The sequence below is a fragment of the Dreissena polymorpha genome, chromosome 7 (assembly GCF_020536995.1).
Source record: "Dreissena polymorpha isolate Duluth1 chromosome 7, UMN_Dpol_1.0, whole genome shotgun sequence".
In the NCBI taxonomy this organism is placed as follows: Eukaryota; Metazoa; Mollusca; class Bivalvia; order Myida; family Dreissenidae; genus Dreissena; species Dreissena polymorpha.
The window spans coordinates 34,230,602-34,249,145 of NC_068361.1; the positions used below are offsets into that span (position 1 = coordinate 34,230,602).

The window sequence follows — 18,544 nt, forward strand, 5'->3', positions numbered from 1 at the left end:
TGTTCGTTTGTCAGCCCCCTTTTTCCTTTGTTAGTCCACCCGCTGTTTTGTTCGAACTTCAGTTCTTTCTTTTGTTTGGCACTGCTTTCGTCCGTACAAGTTTATGATCGATCGGCCGTTCGGCAGTATAATTGTTCGTCCGTCTGTTCGTTCATCAGTATGTCCTTCTGTTTGTTTGTCCTTCTTTTCGCTCGCCCGACCGACAATTAGCATTCTTTAAGTGCTTTCGATCAGTCCGTGTACCATTCTCAGTGATTTATACAACTAGGACCATATTGCCTTATGAAAATATTAACCTATTTAATTTATGACTAGCGTCTAGAAAAAAAAGGCCTTGGCTGTTTGCTGAAAGGAATATCTGCAAGAAATATTCTAAATATAGAAATAAATATACTAGACATCTCTTTTTTTGGAAATAAATTGATCCAATTTAGAAGATGGGATAGTCCAATAGGAATTAATGGGTTAATCACAATATCTATTTGTAGTTTAGCTGGTATACGCAATAAAGTGAATCGAATCCTACAGCATTCACCACAAACCTCTGTCTATCTGAATGACAGTGCGTCTATCCGTAGACACAGACCACTCTAGATCACCAGAAATAACATGCATTTATAAAAAGAACCGAAACTCGTACGCCGAAAACAATAATGTTCTGTTGTTAATAACAAGTGGGATATTTTTTAGTGAACATAACTTCTAAGTGATATTTAATGGATTAAATTTACATGTTAAAATTATATGTACGTTAAAAGTTATACATGTACTAAAATAGGCGTTCGAAAGTAATAAACCCAACTTCAATTGCCCGTACGTAGACTTGATACTTTTTTTTACAATTTCCCAGCAAAGTGTGAATTATAACGCATGCGATTCTACTTCACCAATAAATAATTTCGCGTTATCATACAAGTGATGAATACTTTTGGCGACAGGGTGGGACTCGAACCCATGACCCCCGGGATATTAGTCTGTCACTCTACCAGCTGACATTTATTTCTTCCGTACTAAATAGGAGTGAATAACACTGTGAATTTGTTCAAACCGAACGTTAAAGTCAATTTCGCATTTCGTGTAAAAATCGTTCATCATAGAGCCCATAATGCCCAGCGGGATATGACACCGGCCATAATGACCAATTGATGTGTACACAATTCTAAATCAATAACAAAACGTGACGTCACATGCTGACCGAATCAGTTTTCAAACGGATATGTAAAACAAAACCTTTATCTATTTAAGTGACAGCGTATGTGAAGTTTACAAATTGTGTTCAGACCCCACATACACTTTACAATTGTTAATATATACACAGTGTCAAGTTGTAAAAATGATTATGGCGTAACGGGATAATTGTTTGTTTATCAGAGACCTGTCGTGTTTTACATATCCTCTCCGCGCGATGAAGTAATCGATTTAGAAACAAACATGGCGATTCGTAATGTAAACTGGCAAGGTAAGTCGCGCTAGTTTCTGCACAATTTTACGCCCGTAATTGATCACAAGTCACAAAATAGTATGCCAAATATTAAATTAAAATAAAAGCTATCATTGGATATAATGCACATTGTTCATAAAGCATGCATGTCTGTTAGGTTTCTATTTATCTATGCCAGTGGTTTTTCGCAAACAGGTTGCCACCATGTTGCAGTTCCAAGTTTCATTGTAGATTTTAAATGACGTAGTTAGAATGTTATTTTGACAGTTAGATATGAAATCAGTATGGTACATTTTGTTATAAATTCAAAGTAAGATGTTTTATATTGACATTTTCTCCTACTGTTCATTACAATGTACACAGTTAACTTCTGTTTTAAATTTGACTCTTTTGACTTGAGTAAGATTTTCTTTACGATCATTGTCATATGACAATTGTTTGTCAGACAAATAAATTTAATTAAAACTTATTTGTAGGAATGAAACTACTGTATGAAAAGTCTGCACTGCATGTTCTATAGCCTCTAGTACTGTTCCTATTTCAGCTAGTACTGTTCCTCATTAGAAAATATGGGTCAGATTGTGTATTGTAATAATACTGATATTGTAACATAATTAACTTGTAATAGGCATCTTCTGCTGTAAGAGTGATACAAGGGATCGATTTTTGTGATTGCCCTTTTTGTCCATTCATCTGCATGTAGTTAAACCAAAATTGAACGTTATGTTTGTGTCACGGTACAGAACCTAACCATTAGACAGGACAGTAAGTCTGGCATTCTGGCATTTGTTCGCAAACCCTTTTGACATTTATTTCAGTGCTCAAGCAATATTTGAAAAGGGCAGGGGGAGTATTAGTTTTGTTAAAAGGGCACTTGTTTATGGCCATTTCATCTGTGACGTTCCCTGTTGCACATTATAATCAGGGCCCTCGTTTGGCCGTTTTTACTGCAGAATATCGGCAGCTTTCCCTCATGAAAAAAGTATACTTCTTTCCCCTTTTTCAGCTAAAAATTCACCCTCCAAAAAAAAAAAAGTAATTATTTTTTTTACTTTTATACCTATGTTGCCAGCTGGTATGGTGCTACTAACGCTCGATTGGTCATTGTCGGCTCGGGTACTACTTACATGTACCCCGGTTACTCTTAGGTATACTTGCATGTACTCCGGGTACAGTATATATACTTATACGTACCCGGGAAATTTAACGCTAAATCGGTCGTTGCCTGCTATTGTTTTGAAATTAATTATATTCACATTTACGTCAATTTTCTGTAAAGTGGCCTCTATATTATCGAAACCCATACTCAGGGCTTTCCTTAGACCTCAAATCTCAAGAGTCAAGGACTCTTGGGACCATATTTTCAAGAGTCAAAATCAAACTTATAAGAGTCCTAAAAATAACGCAGGAGAGGCAATGATTTTTTGCACTTTAAGCAAATTACTGAGATATAATATATAAAAAGCAACAAATTAAAAGATATGTTAACATTTATTTCTTACATTGTACTGTCACTACAACACTGTGCATTTAAACACAATATCTCAATGATTAATAAATACAAAACATGTATTCTAATACAACATTTACTTCATGTATACAGCAGAGTAATATGTCATATGTTCTAAACAACATCTCAAAGAGTAATATGTCATATCATGTCTTACACAACATCTCAGAGAGCAATATGTCATATGTCCTACAAAACATCACAAAGATTACATACAAAATATGTATTCTAATACAACATTTACTTCATGTATACAGCAAAACAATATGTCATATGTCCTACAAACTAACAATCATTTGAGCAAATAAATAAATCATTCATGCATTTAAAGAGTGATCTCAAATGGGTGCCCTAGTAAAGAAAAGGTAATGAAACAACACTATGACTACACACACACACAACTAGCATAAAACCAGCAAACTATCACTTTCTTCTCTTGCACATGTCCTGAAACCTGCGCAGCACATTCTGGGATGGAATAACAGATTCTGGGATCCAATAACTTTGTTTGACCGTTTCGCTTGGCTATTAAATTAAGAATGAAATACAAAATGTTAAAAAAAACCATTTCAGCTGGCTATCACAAAAAAAAAAATTCGGGTGGCACCTTAACACAATAGCCTATATAAATCGGTAAACTATTAAAGGAAATTATTTCTACTCACCGATAAAGGTGCCTCCGTATTTAATCCCATTAAAAATTCCGATACCCTTTTATTATTTCATGTGCCATCTTTACTGAAGACGTGCGACAAACACGCCGTTTTCTATGCCTTCTCAAACGGTCAATTATTACGCCTACATGTATTTTGTAATCAATTAGCACATGCGAAAATTGTCATTTTGCCACAAGGTCACTTATATCAGTTCTATAGTTATTTTTAGCAACTTTGATGCAAAGCGTGTAATTTGACGTTGAAGACAGTGCATATGGCAGCATAACTTTCGCGCGCCTTTGAATTGAGCAAACATGAAGTAAAACAGTGATGGGTGCATTCAGCTTTGGAAATACATTCTGACATACTCTGGAAATATCTCAAAATATGCTTTACAGTGTACGGTGGATATTGATGTTATTATTTTATATTGAATATTATTAAAACTGACGCGGATGAGTCCATTCTGTTTTGGGGGGTTTATAGTTCTTCTTAAATACTCTGAGCTTTTAAGAGTACATACGTACAGCTCAGAGGGTCAATACCTGGGAGTTGGATTATTACAACTAGGTGGGTTTAATCTACGTCTTTTCCTCAAACAGCTGATAACAAACGCTATGATAAATAATGGAAAGTTAATACACGCGCCATCGAACCAGCAGTGTTTTAATTGGTCAATACTAGATTTCTCAATTAACCAAACTCCGCCTACTGGGTGGACTTGCAGTGATTTTTTTTGCTTTAATTTGTTACAGCCTGTGCCTTTTGAATTGGGAAAATTAGCGCGATAAACCGTGAAATTGGGAAAAATAGCGCAATAAACCATGAAATTGGGAAAAATTAAGCATTATAAATAGGATTATAAGTAACAGAAGTGATATTGTGTTTAAGTGCATGTTCAGGGAGTTTTCTAGAAAAGGAGTCTGGTCAAATTTTTTTTTTTTTTTAATCAATAAAAGTGGCAAGTTTGGGAATGATTTTATATGGACAAAAATGACTAAATTCAAGTTATATATTTTGTAAGATGTTTAAAAAATAAAGTTGAGACCTAGATTTAAGAAATCATAATTAAGTTATATGAGACTTCTTTCTAAAAAAAAAAAAAAAAAAAAAAAAATTTTTTTTTTTTTTTTTTTTTTTGAAGTTGGGCTTTTTTTGGGAAATTTTGGTCAGAATTTTGGGAAAAAACGTGTATTTTTGCGATTGGGAAGCAGCCGAAATTCGGCTGTAAATTTGAGCAAAAAAAATCACTGACTTGTGCTTCGATGATTGGAAGCGGACGTTAACGATTAGCGTCTACTAAATGAGATACTCCGCCCCGAGCCAATTATCGCTTAGTCTTAACACAGGGGTTTTTCAGCACTGTCTGCGCCTCTGGACAACGGAGGCACTCCCAAAGCAAACGGACCCGATCCCAAACCGAAATTATAAAAAAAAATCCCAATTTCCAAAAAAAAAAAAAAAAAAAAAAAAGAATGAATTATAACTTGTGTGACTAACCAGTGTTTGTTTTGGTCAAAAATATTTGCTATAAGGTTTTGACTGTTCAATTCTTATCACAGAGTGTAACTGTAACTGAAAAACAAAACTGCAGTAATTGAATTAACGTTGAACATGCCCAATATTGCATCTGTTTACATGAAGAAGACAAAATAACCAAATAAAAACAAATTTATTTGTTAAACCACTGAATTATTTAAGCATGATTAATTCACAATTTTTTCTCAAATGAGCCGTTTCATTGAAGCAAAAATTCCCAAAATGACCAATTTTGTCGATAAAAAATTCCCAATTTGGTCAGACTCCTTTTCCCAAAATAGGCAGAAAAACCCCTGTAACAACTTTTGATCTTGTTGACGCAAGTCGGTATATTCCCCCGGGTCAAATGTGACGCATGACATAATTTTCTCAAGAGTCAAAAAGGGGTCTTCTGTAATTTTCAAGCGTCAAAACCCGGGAGCTCGGGTCAAAGGAAAGCCCTGCATACTCAAAAAGCATGTTGATGCAGTTTAAAAAAAAAAGAGATTTGTTTAAGATAATCGGTAGCGCATTTTACGACATCGGATTTTGGGCGGGAATACAACTCGGGTAAAGTCTTATATCGACCGGGTACGATTAAGTATATTTATCGTACCCGGGGTACATGTAAGTATACTTAAGAGTACCCGGAGTACATGTAAGTAGTACCCGAGCCGACAATGACCAATCGAGCGCTACTTACCTTTGATTAAATGTGTATTTATGTATATCACATTAAAATAAAGCAATTTTAGGTGTTGAATTGTTGGTGAAAAGATCTTCTAAAATTCCCCTTTTTGCCCAAAACGACGCGAAATTCCCCCTCATGAGGGCTGTGGGTGGCTTCCCCTAGCGGCAAGAGAGGGCCCTGATAATACAGTGCTTTTTTCATCATTTAGGAAATGGTGCATAAAATGTCCAGACAGTAAGTCTGACAATCTTGCATTCCACTGTCGGCCTTCATAAATGTTTGTCAGCAATGTTCCGCAGGCAAAGAGGGTTTAACATCATGCCTGAAATGGTTTAAAGAAACATAGAAAAAAGAATAACTAATATGTATTTGAAATAAAGTATACAATTTTGATTCAACAATTTAACAAAATCAAATTAATTACAAGATGACATGAGTTTAAATGTCAAGGCTGAAAGCTACAAAGTTATTGTGACAAGTATTTTACCCCTCCACTAGATAACGTAAGTTGTCAGGTATAATGCGTCCCCGTGTTAAGCACGCACCCTGTTTTTTAAATTCCAAAATGAAGAAAAAATATCTCAAGCCAAAAAATCTAGCAAATCTGACTGAAAGTTGTCGCCATTTTACTATTGCGCAATCTAATAATGCAGGTCATTGGAATGCTTAAGCCTTAATTTGCATTCAAAAGAGAGTCGTTATGATAAGGAGCATGGGTTGTGTATATTTTTCTTACAATTTAAGTAATTTTATAGCAACAGATTAACAGTCCACATGCATTTCATGTAAAGCATGCGAAAATAAGAATTCATATACATTATGTTATTTTTCTAAAGGGAAAGCCTGGGCTTTACATTTGAATGCTAAATAAAAACTTCGTAGCGCATGGGAGACGGGACTACAGTTGTTGAGATATGTCAGTCTTGACGTAAAACTGTTCATCTATTATGTTGGACAAGTGGGTTTATTGTTTGTTGCACTACACAGACGTGAATGTGATATACAAGGAAGGCACACAAAATCTGGACCTAAATGGAAAACACTTAGATGTCCCTGTTCACACCTATAAATACAGTTACCCGCGAAATAGACCTCGTTGACATCTACCTTTACCAGCACAACGTAAGCTGCCAAGGTAGAACTGCACAAGCACAAACAAAGACATGTTTACATATTTTATTCAAACAATTTTATTTTTTGTAAAAAAATTGTTGGTATCCCGTTCATATCTGCTGTCACCGACTTTTTATTGTTTCGCCAACGGCCTCTTCAGTCTGTTAGATTATACAGTACAGCCAATGCGGAACTAACATAATCTTCGTTCAGGCCACGGCAAGAACATTAGTACTCGGAGGCCGCGTCATGTGTTTGAGCAGCGTATCGCCAAGGCAAGTGGCATCAATCCTCGCAAGGATGCCCAGTCTGTATTAACCTTGCATACTTTCGCGGCATAAATCCGCGGCATACATACACGGCAGATCAAGTGCAAAGATATACACCTACGTGTACATTTGTGTAGTGTCGAAACCTAGATTAACGCTAATTTCATAGTTATTATTTTCATGTTTTAATAAGCGGATATGATTTTTATGTTCCCCACTATAGTAGTGGGGGACATATTGTTTTTGCCCTGTCTGTTGGTTGGTCTGTTGGTTTGCGCCAACTTTAACATTTGCAATAACTTTTGCAAAATTCAAGATAGCAACTTGATATTTGGAATGCATATGTATCTCATGGAGCTGCACATTTTGAGTGGTGAAAGGTCAAGGTCATCCTTTAAGGTCAAAGGTCAAATATATGGGTTTAAATCGCTCATTTTATGTACACCTTTGCAGTATTTCAATATTCAATATAGCAACTTGATATTTGGCATGCATGTGTATCTCATGGAGCTGCACATTTTAAGTGGTGAAAGGTCAAGGTCATCCTTCAAGGTCAGAGGTCAAATATATGTGGCCCAAATCGCTTATTTTATAATACTTTTGCAATATTGAAGATAGCAACTTGATATTTGGCATGCATGTGCATCTCATGGAGCTGCACATTTTGAGTGGTGAAAGGTCAAGGTCATCCTTCAAGGTCAGAGGTCAAATATATGTGGCCCAAATCGCTTATTTTATGAATACTTTTGCAATATTGAAGATAGCAACTTGATATTTGGCATGCATGTGTATCTCATGGAGCTGCACATTTTGAGTGGTGAAAGGTCAAGGTCATCCTTCACAAGGTCAAGGTCATCCATCAAGGTCAAACATCATATAGGGGGACATTGTGTTTCACAAACACATCTTGTTTGTAAATGCGTGAAAGCGATATTAAAGTCGTAATTGTACGTCCAGTTTATAAAAATAAATGGTTAAACCTTCAGAAAAAAGGCGTATTTACGGCTGTAATGCCCTTATCTGGAGCTCTGAGTAAGTATTCAGTAATAGATACATCAAACTAATTATGATTTTAAATATTATTATAATTGTTCTTTACAAATTTATTGATTAAGTCATCATTTTTAAAAGATTTTTATTTTATGATGTGCATCGACTCTGCGTCATATCGCGGATTGCCTCGGCGGACAGATGCGGAACATCGTGGCGACTTGCCGCCGCATACTGACGTGGCTTCAACTGCCGACTCAGCATCGACTCGTTGCGCCTTGACACCGTGGATCGCGAAATATGTTTGTTCTGCATTGGCTGTACCTTAGGATGTTGTTTTCTAGAATAAAAAAATGCAGCTATTATGAAAATTTATGATTACAAAATGAATTTTACCCAATTAAGCACCCAGTATAGCATTGTATCTATGTATAAAGCGCACCAACTTTTTAATTTGAAATTTGGAGGTAAAAAATGCACGTTATATGTGACAACTTACGGTATTTGCTTTCCAACAGAATGCAGAGTGAAAGCACTAGTAGTCTTCTGTTTTGAAAATACTGCTGACTCATTGTTCTCATGTATATTCTACCTGATACAGAAAGCATGTCATCGTGAAAACCTTCAGGCTTATTGAGGATACAAATAAGCGTTTACTGATTCGGCCATGTTGAAATTATGAATGCTTTGAAATGGTCAGTTATCGGGGATCAAATCAAGTTTTGTGTTAGCAGTCAGTGCAGCAGTTCGGCATATACAGTAAAGTGTATACAACAGATTATTTGATAAAATAGGATTTCTTTATGGGTAACTTAAAATAGGGATTTCCTCGGGGGTTACTTAAAATAAAGATTTACTTTCTGGTTACTGTGGTGAAGTTGAAAAAGATAAATTTGGCAAGTACAGTTAACAATGATTAAACTATATACAGGGATTTCAATAGACGCAGAATCCTGCGTTTTGACGCGAGCAAATTAAAAATGACTCATTTTTGACGCAACCCTCTTTTCTGCTATGCGTCATTTTGACGCGTCGAAAATTTGACCCGTGCGTCAGTCAGTTAACATCTCGAGTTCCATGGTAATAAATCCCGCTGTGCTCCTAATTGAAATTAATGTTTCAGTATTTGAAACTCGGTCTATAATCGAGGGAATACCCTGGGCGTTGTTTATCTTATCTCATCTCTTCCAATACACATGTCACCGTATAAATAGTGCGTGCCCACTAACTGGGTAATTAGCAGCAGTGATTACGTGATAATTGATTGACCATCCGATAATTGCAGGGTTTTTTGCAGACTTTTCAGATGGCACGGTTAAAGAAAGTTGGCAAAATTAATTAAAGTATAAACCATATTGATCAAAGGTCTATTAATTACGTAGATCCAATAGTAGATCTAAGTCCAGCGAGTTTTGTCAGTTGTTAATCCACCGATAATAACGAGTAACACCCATCTTATATAAACTGGAATCACAGTTCATTTTTATACTAACAAGTAATAATACTACACATAAACATTGAGAAAACACATTTTCTCGATTAGATATCAATTATCCGAGTAGAATTAAATTGCTGCGTCATGACTCATGACCTTCGACATTGTAAATGGCGGACTTAACATTCAATCCGCGTTCAATTCAAAGCTGGCGATTCAAATTGCATGTGATGGCGATTCAATAGTGGAGAAAGCATTAACTGGATTTAACAAACATTTGGTTTGTTAAACCCGATAACAACAAGAAAAATTTGGATTATTAAAGTAAAACTTCTACAGGTAAGGCATTCCAAAGTGTACATATTTCGGACATGTGTAAAGTATTCGGATAAACAGTTATACTAGATGTTCCATGCATTTAGATTGTGTTTTGTTAGAAAAGCTATCTTAAATTATTTAAATGTGTTAAAAGACTTAAATGTGTTATAAGGAAGTATATTTAATGTACCAATTCATTAAAATATGTTGTGTTATGTATCATGGTATTGTTATTTAATAAAGCAGTATAACTTTTTAAGATATTGTGTTAATCTTAGAGCATATGTATAACTTTTTAAGATATTGTGTTAATCTTACAGCATATTTTTATCTAAAAAATTGAATAATACAGACAAAAACACAACGCGCTTCAAAATTGACCCCACCATTTTTAGCTCATCTATTTTTTGAAAAAAAATTATGAGCTATTGTCATCACCTTGGCGTCGGCGTTGGCGTTGGCGTTGGCGTTGGCGTCGGCGTCCGGTTAAGTTTTGCGTTTAGGTCCACTTTTCTCAGAAAGTATCAATGCTATTGCATTCAAACTTGGTACACTTACTTACTATCATGAGGGGACTAGGCAGGCAAAGTTAGATAACTCTGGCGTGCATTTTGACAGAATTATGTGCCCTTTTTGTACTTAAAAAATTGCAAATTTTGGTTAAGTTTTGCGTTTAGTTCCACTTTTCTCAGTAAGTATCAATGCTATTGCATTCAAACTTGGTACACTTACTTACTATCATGAGGGGACTGGGCAGGCAAAGTTAGATAACTCTGGCATGCATTTTGACAGAATTATGTGCCCTTTTTATACTTAGAAAATTGACAATTTTGGTTAAGTTTTGTGTTTAGGTCCATTTTATTCCTTAAGCATCAAAGCTATTGCTTTCATACTTGCAACACTTACTAACTATCATAAGGGGACTGTGCAGGCAAAGTAATGTAACTCTGACTGGCATTTTGACAGAATTATGTGCCCTTTTTATACTTAGAAAATTGAAAATTTGATTAAGTTTTGTGTTTAGGTCCACTTTATTCCTACAGTATCAAAGCTATTGCTTTCATACTTGCAAGATTTATGAACTATCATAAGGGGACGGTGCAGGCAAAGTTATGTAACTCTGACTGGCATTTGGACGGAATTATGGGCCCTTTATACTTAGAAAATTGAAAATTTGGTTAAGATTTATGTTTTGGTCACTTTACCCCTAAAGTATCATAGATATTGCTTTCATACTTGGAACACTCACAAACTATCATAAGGGTACAGTAAAAGGACAAGTTGCATAACTCTGGTTGTCATTGTTACGGAATTATGGCCCTTTTTTGACTTAGTAACTTTTAATATATGGTTAAATTTTGTGTTTCGATCCACTCGAAGTATCAAGGCTATTGCTTTCAAACTTCAAATACTTACATGCTATCATGAGGTTACTGTACCTGGCAACTTGAATTTTACTTTGACCTTTGAATGACCTTGACTCTCAAGGTCAAATTATTAAATTTTGCTAAAATTGCCATAACTTCTTTATTTATGATTAGATTTGATTGATACTTTGATGAAACTACTCTTACCTGACATACCACAATAGACTTCACCCAAACCATCCCCCGTGCCCTCCCCCCCCTCCCCCCCCCTCCCCCCCCCCCCCCCCTAATTTTTTTTTTTTTTTTTTTTTTTATAAGATCATCTCACAAATGACCACCACACCCTCACACTATACCCCCCACCCCACCCCCCCACCCCCCCCCCCAAATTTTTTTTTTGATTTTTTTTTTTTTTTTTTTTTTTTTTTTTTAAGATCATCTCACAAATTATCACCACACCCTCACACTATACCCCCCCCCCCCCCCCGATTTTTTTTTTTTTTTTTTTTTTTTTTTCGCTTTTTTGGAAGATAATGTAATAAATGTCCACAACCCCACACTATACACCCCTCTTCACTCCACTCCTCCCTCCTTTGTGATTGAAAATGAGAGTCCCTTCACCTTTAAAAAGAAAATAGATGAGCGGTCTGCACCCGCAAGGCGGTGCTCTTGTTCAATTTGACTCCTCAAAATTTCAGTCCAGGGGTCATTGACTCCTGGTTTTTAAAATCTATTGAAATCCCTGTAAATATTATTGTGGTGTAGCCTGCAGCGCTTTTTTTCCCAATTGGAAAAAGTACTGGTACCGTAAATAACACAATAACCCCTGAAATTGGGAAAATTTGCGTAGTGAAATCTTCAAATTAGGAATTATTGGTCTCTTAAGGTAAAAGTCTTTGTATAAATTGCACAAACTAATTCAAATATTCATTTACATGAATTTTGGCTTGAAATGTTCTGTTTCAGTGCTCATTTTATTAGCTCGGCTGTTTTCGGAGAAATCCCGAGGTATTGTCATAGCCAGCTTGTCCGCTGTTGTTGTGCTAAAACCTGAACATTGGCTCTAAAATCAAAGAGCTTTCACTTACAACTTTGAAGCTTCATATGCAGCTGCACCTTCATGAGTTCTCAGGGGTTTTTATCTGATTTTGGGGAAAGGGCCTGGCCTTTTTTGAGGGGAAAAAAATCGCGCAAAATGCTGGATTTTGGGGGAAAAAATCACGCGAAACGCCGGATTTTGGGGAAAATAAGGAAAGTCTTTAATTATCAATTCATTATATTTTGCTGTTTTTAAAACAAAATCAAGGCAACAGATAATTTAATTATGCAATATGTTATATTTTCTACACTGGATCAGGTTAACTTATGAATTGACTTTTGGAACGAAATTGATAAACATTTTCGTCCTTTTGGGAATTTTTCAGAAGGCTATTGGATTATTTTTTTCTTAATTTGAAAAGTACCTTTTATGGGTACTTTATGAAGAAAGAAAAAAACACTGCCCTGTCATTTAAGCATATGTAGCCCTAGGTCATGTGACTGAAAAAAGGTAAGCACATGACAACAGCCGCTGCTGATGTTTCATGTATCATACAATGCATTGAAAGAATAATTTTTTTCAAAATGATCTACAGTGTATATAACAGTGCTCCAGCTAGGCCCTGCCCTTCCGAACCTCCGCCCTGCCCTTTCTAAAGTCCCCCCTGCCCTTAAAAAAAATAAAATAATAATAATTTTTTGTTGCATATGATAATTAATAAATCTCTTATTACATTGTAATAAGTTTATTCCTCATTACACTGTAACGGTCAATGGGGTCCAAGCCGCTAAACAGTGTTATAACGGATCCGCGTTATAGGTTTTGAGTTCATTTTCTGCAGGGCGCTATAAAAAAAACAGGTATAGAATAGCCTATAATATAGGTCATGTATATTGCCATGCTGTGTTGACGCAAATACTTGCATATAAACCGAATTGTATCGATAACAGTATACATACCGCTTTTCTTATGTGCACATTTATCCGATAATCCAATTAAATTGCAACATCACTTAAAAATAATAATCTTGAACATTAATGACGATATATGTTTAAAAAATTCGTAAACACAACCGTACAAAGTGTTAAGAGTACAGTTCATTATGGGGCAGAGCTTTCATTGGACGAGCGACTTTAAATTTAGATTGAATGCAATACGACTCATGTACAAAAAACTGTTTTATTGCGTCATACGCATGCAAAAAACGTGTTTCCCGGGGACTTTCTGATACTGCGCGAAAATGAAAGTGAAACTCTGTTAACAATTGCCGGTACACTGCGTTCGCATGTAAATAAATTGTCTGCATTATTTAATTTCTTATACACGAACTGAAAGATTAAATGACATAATACTAGAATGATAATGAAATGACAGAAAAAGTTGTTTTATACAGTAAGCAGTATATTTCACAGCCGCTCATTTAATATAGTCAAACTGCAACCATATCAACGTAAGAATGTTTCAATCGTTTTGAATTACTTGAATTGTATAACTATCCCGCTTGCACTTAACTTATGGAAATTATCGCACTGAACCGCTCTGATGAGGAATGCATGTAATAAACACTGACACGCGAGTTTTTCACACCTTTATTGACATTACACAACAGATTAACACCAATTAGCTGTCGGTGTTGTTTAACCTCGAGGCGATTATAATCGTTCAACGGACGGTTGAATAAAGCAATCAACATGACTGTGATTGCCGCCATCTTTGAATCGTCTGAAAATAATGAAGTTGCACAATACGGATTTGAATCAGAAATCAAATGGAAGGTTGGAGAAAAAATGGGATCCAAGCACCCTCCGCGTTATATTGGATTCAGCGTTATAACAGAGCGCTTTATATTGGATTTACAGTGTATAGATATTATATTTGAATGGTTTAATAAAAATGGGAATAAAATACTCTAACAATCATTAATAACATATAAATTACATGTGTAACATGCAACAGGAAGCATTTCTGAAACGCCCGCGCGCTTGATAGTGCCCTTTTGACAAAAAAATGCGCGTTGAAAGTGCTCTTTTGACAAAAAAGCCCCCCTGCCCTTTTCAAATCCTAGCTGGAGCCCTGATGAAAAATAACTACATTAAGTACAAAATGGATTGTTCAATCACAAAGTGTAAAAGAAAGTTACAGGAAATCAAGTTTTAAGTTTTAATAAACACTGACAATGGCTGTGAACTTAAACTGTGGCTGTGTACATGTAGCATGAGTCGTGTTATAAATGCTGTTAGACAACTTCTGTAGACCACGGAGCCTATATTGTCATCTAGAGTCCCTGTGTAAACTGATGAACTGAAATGTAGACCACGGAGCCTATATTGTCATCTAGCAGGGTTTTTTATCTGATTTTGGGGAAAGGGCCTGGCCTTTTTTGAGGGGAAAAAAATCACGCAAAATGCCGGGTTTTGGGGGAAAAAAATCACGCGAAACGGCGGATTTTTGGGAAAATAAGGAAAGTCTTAAATAATCAATTCAACATATTTTGCTGTTTTTAAAACAAAATCAAGGCAACAGATAATTTAATTATGCAATATGTTATATTTTCTACACTGGATCAGGTTAACTTATGTATTTAAAGTTTTAAAAAAAATAAAAAAAAATTTGTTTTTTTTTTTTTTTAGGGGAAAAAATGAAGTCTGGGGGAAAATTTACCTGCTGAGGGGAAAAAAAATCTGAGGGGAAAGGGCCGATTTTCGGCGGGTCCCAAAGAAGGAAAAAAAGCCCTGTCTAGAGTTCCTGTGTAAACTGATGAACAGAAATGACCTCATCAGTACAATAGGATCCCCATAAATAGGAGTTTACCGTAAAACGCTGTGTATAACGCGCAGTTTCTTACCCCAAAATGTAATTTTAAAAACTTGATGCGCATTATACACCACAACAGCCATGCCAAGAGATTTTTCCTACGGTACAGAATTTTTTACCCGATTTTTTGCTTTAAAAAACTGTTTTCCTGATTTTTTTGCTTCAAAAAGTAGATGCGTGTTATACATAAATGCGCGTTATACACAGCGTTTTACGGTAAATTGAAGCAGGATCCTGCTTTGTGATGCAATCATTTTGAAATTATTTCACTTTTACTCCTGCAAATAATCTGCCTTAAGTTTTATCATTTTGATGCAAATGTTACCAAGAGACAATCTTCAAAATAAATGTTTATCATACAGTTTGTGATGTTTGCATGCTACATGACATATTTCAATATACTGTATATTACAAAACATTTGCAGAGTTTTTAACAACTATTCAGAAACAAACAACTTTTGACTAAAGTATTTTGACCATTGAACACTTAATTTTACCCCTGAATATGTCAAACACATTGTCATTTGAGTCTGGATTGTCAAAACCTTTTAAAATCCCTGAAAAAAATGAAAATAGGAAAAACTTCACATTGGTCACACTGAATTTTGTTATTCCCTCCCTTGGTTCACACTGAATTTAGTTATTCCCTCCCTTGGTTCACACTGAATGTACTTATTCCCTCCCTTGGTTCACACTGAATGTACTTATTCCCTCCCTTGGTTCATCTTGTTTACCACCACTCTCTCATCCATGTGGTATTGACCAGCCATGTGGTGAGTGGGTCTGTGGTCAAAATAACTGGTGGTGTAACTGACCATGCAGGAGGTCACACAGTGTTCAATGACCACTGGTCACTGGTTATCTTGGGTCAGTCACCTAAGCCTGACCCAGTATTGGACTGCGGTTGGTATAAACAATGTACTTATGGAGAATATTGGAAATATTTGTATCCATTTACACCTTAGATAGGTATTTTGACTGACGCATTTGTAGTCTCTTAGAAAGTTAAATGTAATTACAGAGTTTTCTTACAAAATTCAAGTTTTAAAGGCTAAAGGTTTTAAAAGCTAACAGCATGAAACCTGAACATACTGCGTGTTACTGGTTGCTAGAGTCATTTTCACTTTGCTTCTGATGGGATCAGGCTTATTTTACTTTACCTTGCCATGGGAAAACTGGGCTTAATGCATGTAGGTAATCTGTCGTCCAATATAAGCCCGTGCAGTCAGCACAGGCTTATCAAGGAAGACACATCTGCCTCTATGGTTTTGTTCATTTCAAGTTAGTTTACTTTGCAAATATCCAGTATAGGTGGAAATAGTCGTCCCTGATCAGCGATTTTTTTTTGTCCAATTGGGAAAAGTACCTGTACCGGTCCAATTGGGAAAAATTGAGTCGTGAAAATCTGAAAATTGGGAAAAATTGAGTCGTGAAACCCTCAAATTGAGAAATTGGTGTATTTGATTTTATGCTCCCAAATACTTTAAAATTGATAACTAAGTGTTTTCAAGCTGTCAATATTATATTTACCTAGGTTCAAACCATTGAGCTCAGCATAGGGAAACAAACAAAATGTTTTTTATGCCCCCATTTCGAAGAAAAGGGGGTATATAGTTTTCGCACTGTCCGTCGGTCGGTCGGTTGGTCGGTCGGTCAGTCGGTCGGTCGGTCGGTCACACTTCGTGTCCGCTTTCTAATTCAAATAGTTTTCATCAGATCTTTACCAAACTTGGTCAGAAGTTGTATCCAGACAATATCTAGGTCAAGTTCGAATATGGGTCATGCTGGGTCAAAAACTAGGTCACTGGGTCACTTAGTGCATTTCAAGGATTTAGCATGGTGTCCGCTCTCTAATTGAAGTAGTTTTCATCTGATCTTTACTAAACTTGGTCAGAATGTGTATCAAGACATTATCTAGGTCAAGTTCGAATATGGGTCATGCCCTGTCAAAAACTAGGTCACTGGGTCACTTAGTGCATTTCAAGGATTTAGCATGGTGTCCGCTCTCTAATTGAAGTAGTTTTCATCTGATCTTTACTAAACTTGGTAAGAAGTTGTATCAAGACAATATCTAGGTCAAGTTCGAATATGGGTCATGCCGGGTCAAAAACTAGGTCACGGGGTCACTTAGTGCATTTCAAGGATTAAGCATGTTGTCCGCTCTCTAGTTTATGTGGCTTTCTGATTTGTTTTGATATTCTAAGACATTTTTATGCCCCCAAAGGAGGGCAAATAGTGATCGGACTGTCCGTTCGTCTGTCCGTCCGTCTGTCCTTCACACTTTGCGTTTAGATTTCGAAAAATGCTCATAACTTCTATGTCGCTTCTGATAGCAATTTCATATTTGGCATGCATGTGTATATGGACAAGGTCTTTCCATACGCACACAAATTTTGACCCCTGTGACCTTGACCTTGAACTTAGGGTCAGTGTTTAGGTTCCAAATCTGCGTTTAGGATTTGAAAAAAAGCTAATAACTTCTACCAATCGTTTACACAGTTATACTTTTATGTAGTGACACAGTTACAGTTGGGGGCATCCGTGTCCTGTGGACACATTTCTTGTTTTTACCTTAAATGGGGAATATTTTGGACAGCAATTGGGAAATTTGTAGTTTTTTCGTAATTGGGAACGTGCCGTTTACCGGTACTTTATAAAGAAGGAAAAAAATCGCTGCTGATAAGCATGTGCAGACTGCACTGCACAGGCTAATCTGGAATGATGCTGTCAGCACTGCACAGGCTAATCTGGAATGATGCTGTCAACACAGGCTAATCTGGAATGATGCTGTCAGCACTGCACAGGCTAATCTGGAATGATGCTGTCAACACAGGCTAATCTGGAATGATGCTGTCTGCACAGGCTAATCTGGAATGATGCTGTCAGCAAATGCATTAAGCCCCATTTTCCCAGAGTGTGTGGCTCATAATAATAATAGAAAGTTCTTGGGTCATTCACAGCAGCCTGGCCTAATAATGGATTGGATTTCTTTATTCAACATGTGGTCTTTGTAGTCAGGACATTGCCAGGGTCATAGTTAGAATTCTCCAGTGTAAATTGAGCAGAAAGCTTAATAGTGGACAAAAGAAAACGATATAATACATGTTTGTTAACCCTTTGCATGCTGGGAAATTTGTCGTCCGCTAAAATGTCGTCTGCTGAATTTCTAAAATTAGCATTTTCTTCGATTTTTTTTCAAAGAATACTATCAGAATAGCAAACAGTTTGGATCCAGATGAGACACCATCGTCTCATCTGGATCCAAACTGTTTGCAAAGGCCTTCAAAATTCAGTTCCCACACTGAAAGGGTTAACAGAAGTTTAGCTTTAAAATTGTGTCTCTTTAATTCTATTTCTCTTATTTAAATGGTGGTTTACAGTTC

At 36.2% G+C, this 18,544-nt stretch overlaps 1 protein-coding gene across 1 annotated transcript in view; it reads left to right on the forward strand.

Annotated features, from left to right (window-relative positions):
* The first annotated feature begins 1,329 nt into the window (after positions 1 to 1,329).
* Positions 1,330 to 18,544, forward strand: part of LOC127839621 (nuclear receptor coactivator 2-like) — a 128,472-nt gene continuing 111,257 nt past the window's right edge. The window contains exon 1 of the mRNA XM_052368008.1: positions 1,330 to 1,459. The gene's annotated coding sequence lies outside the window, so the exon portion shown is untranslated. The remainder of the gene's footprint in view (positions 1,460 to 18,544) is intronic.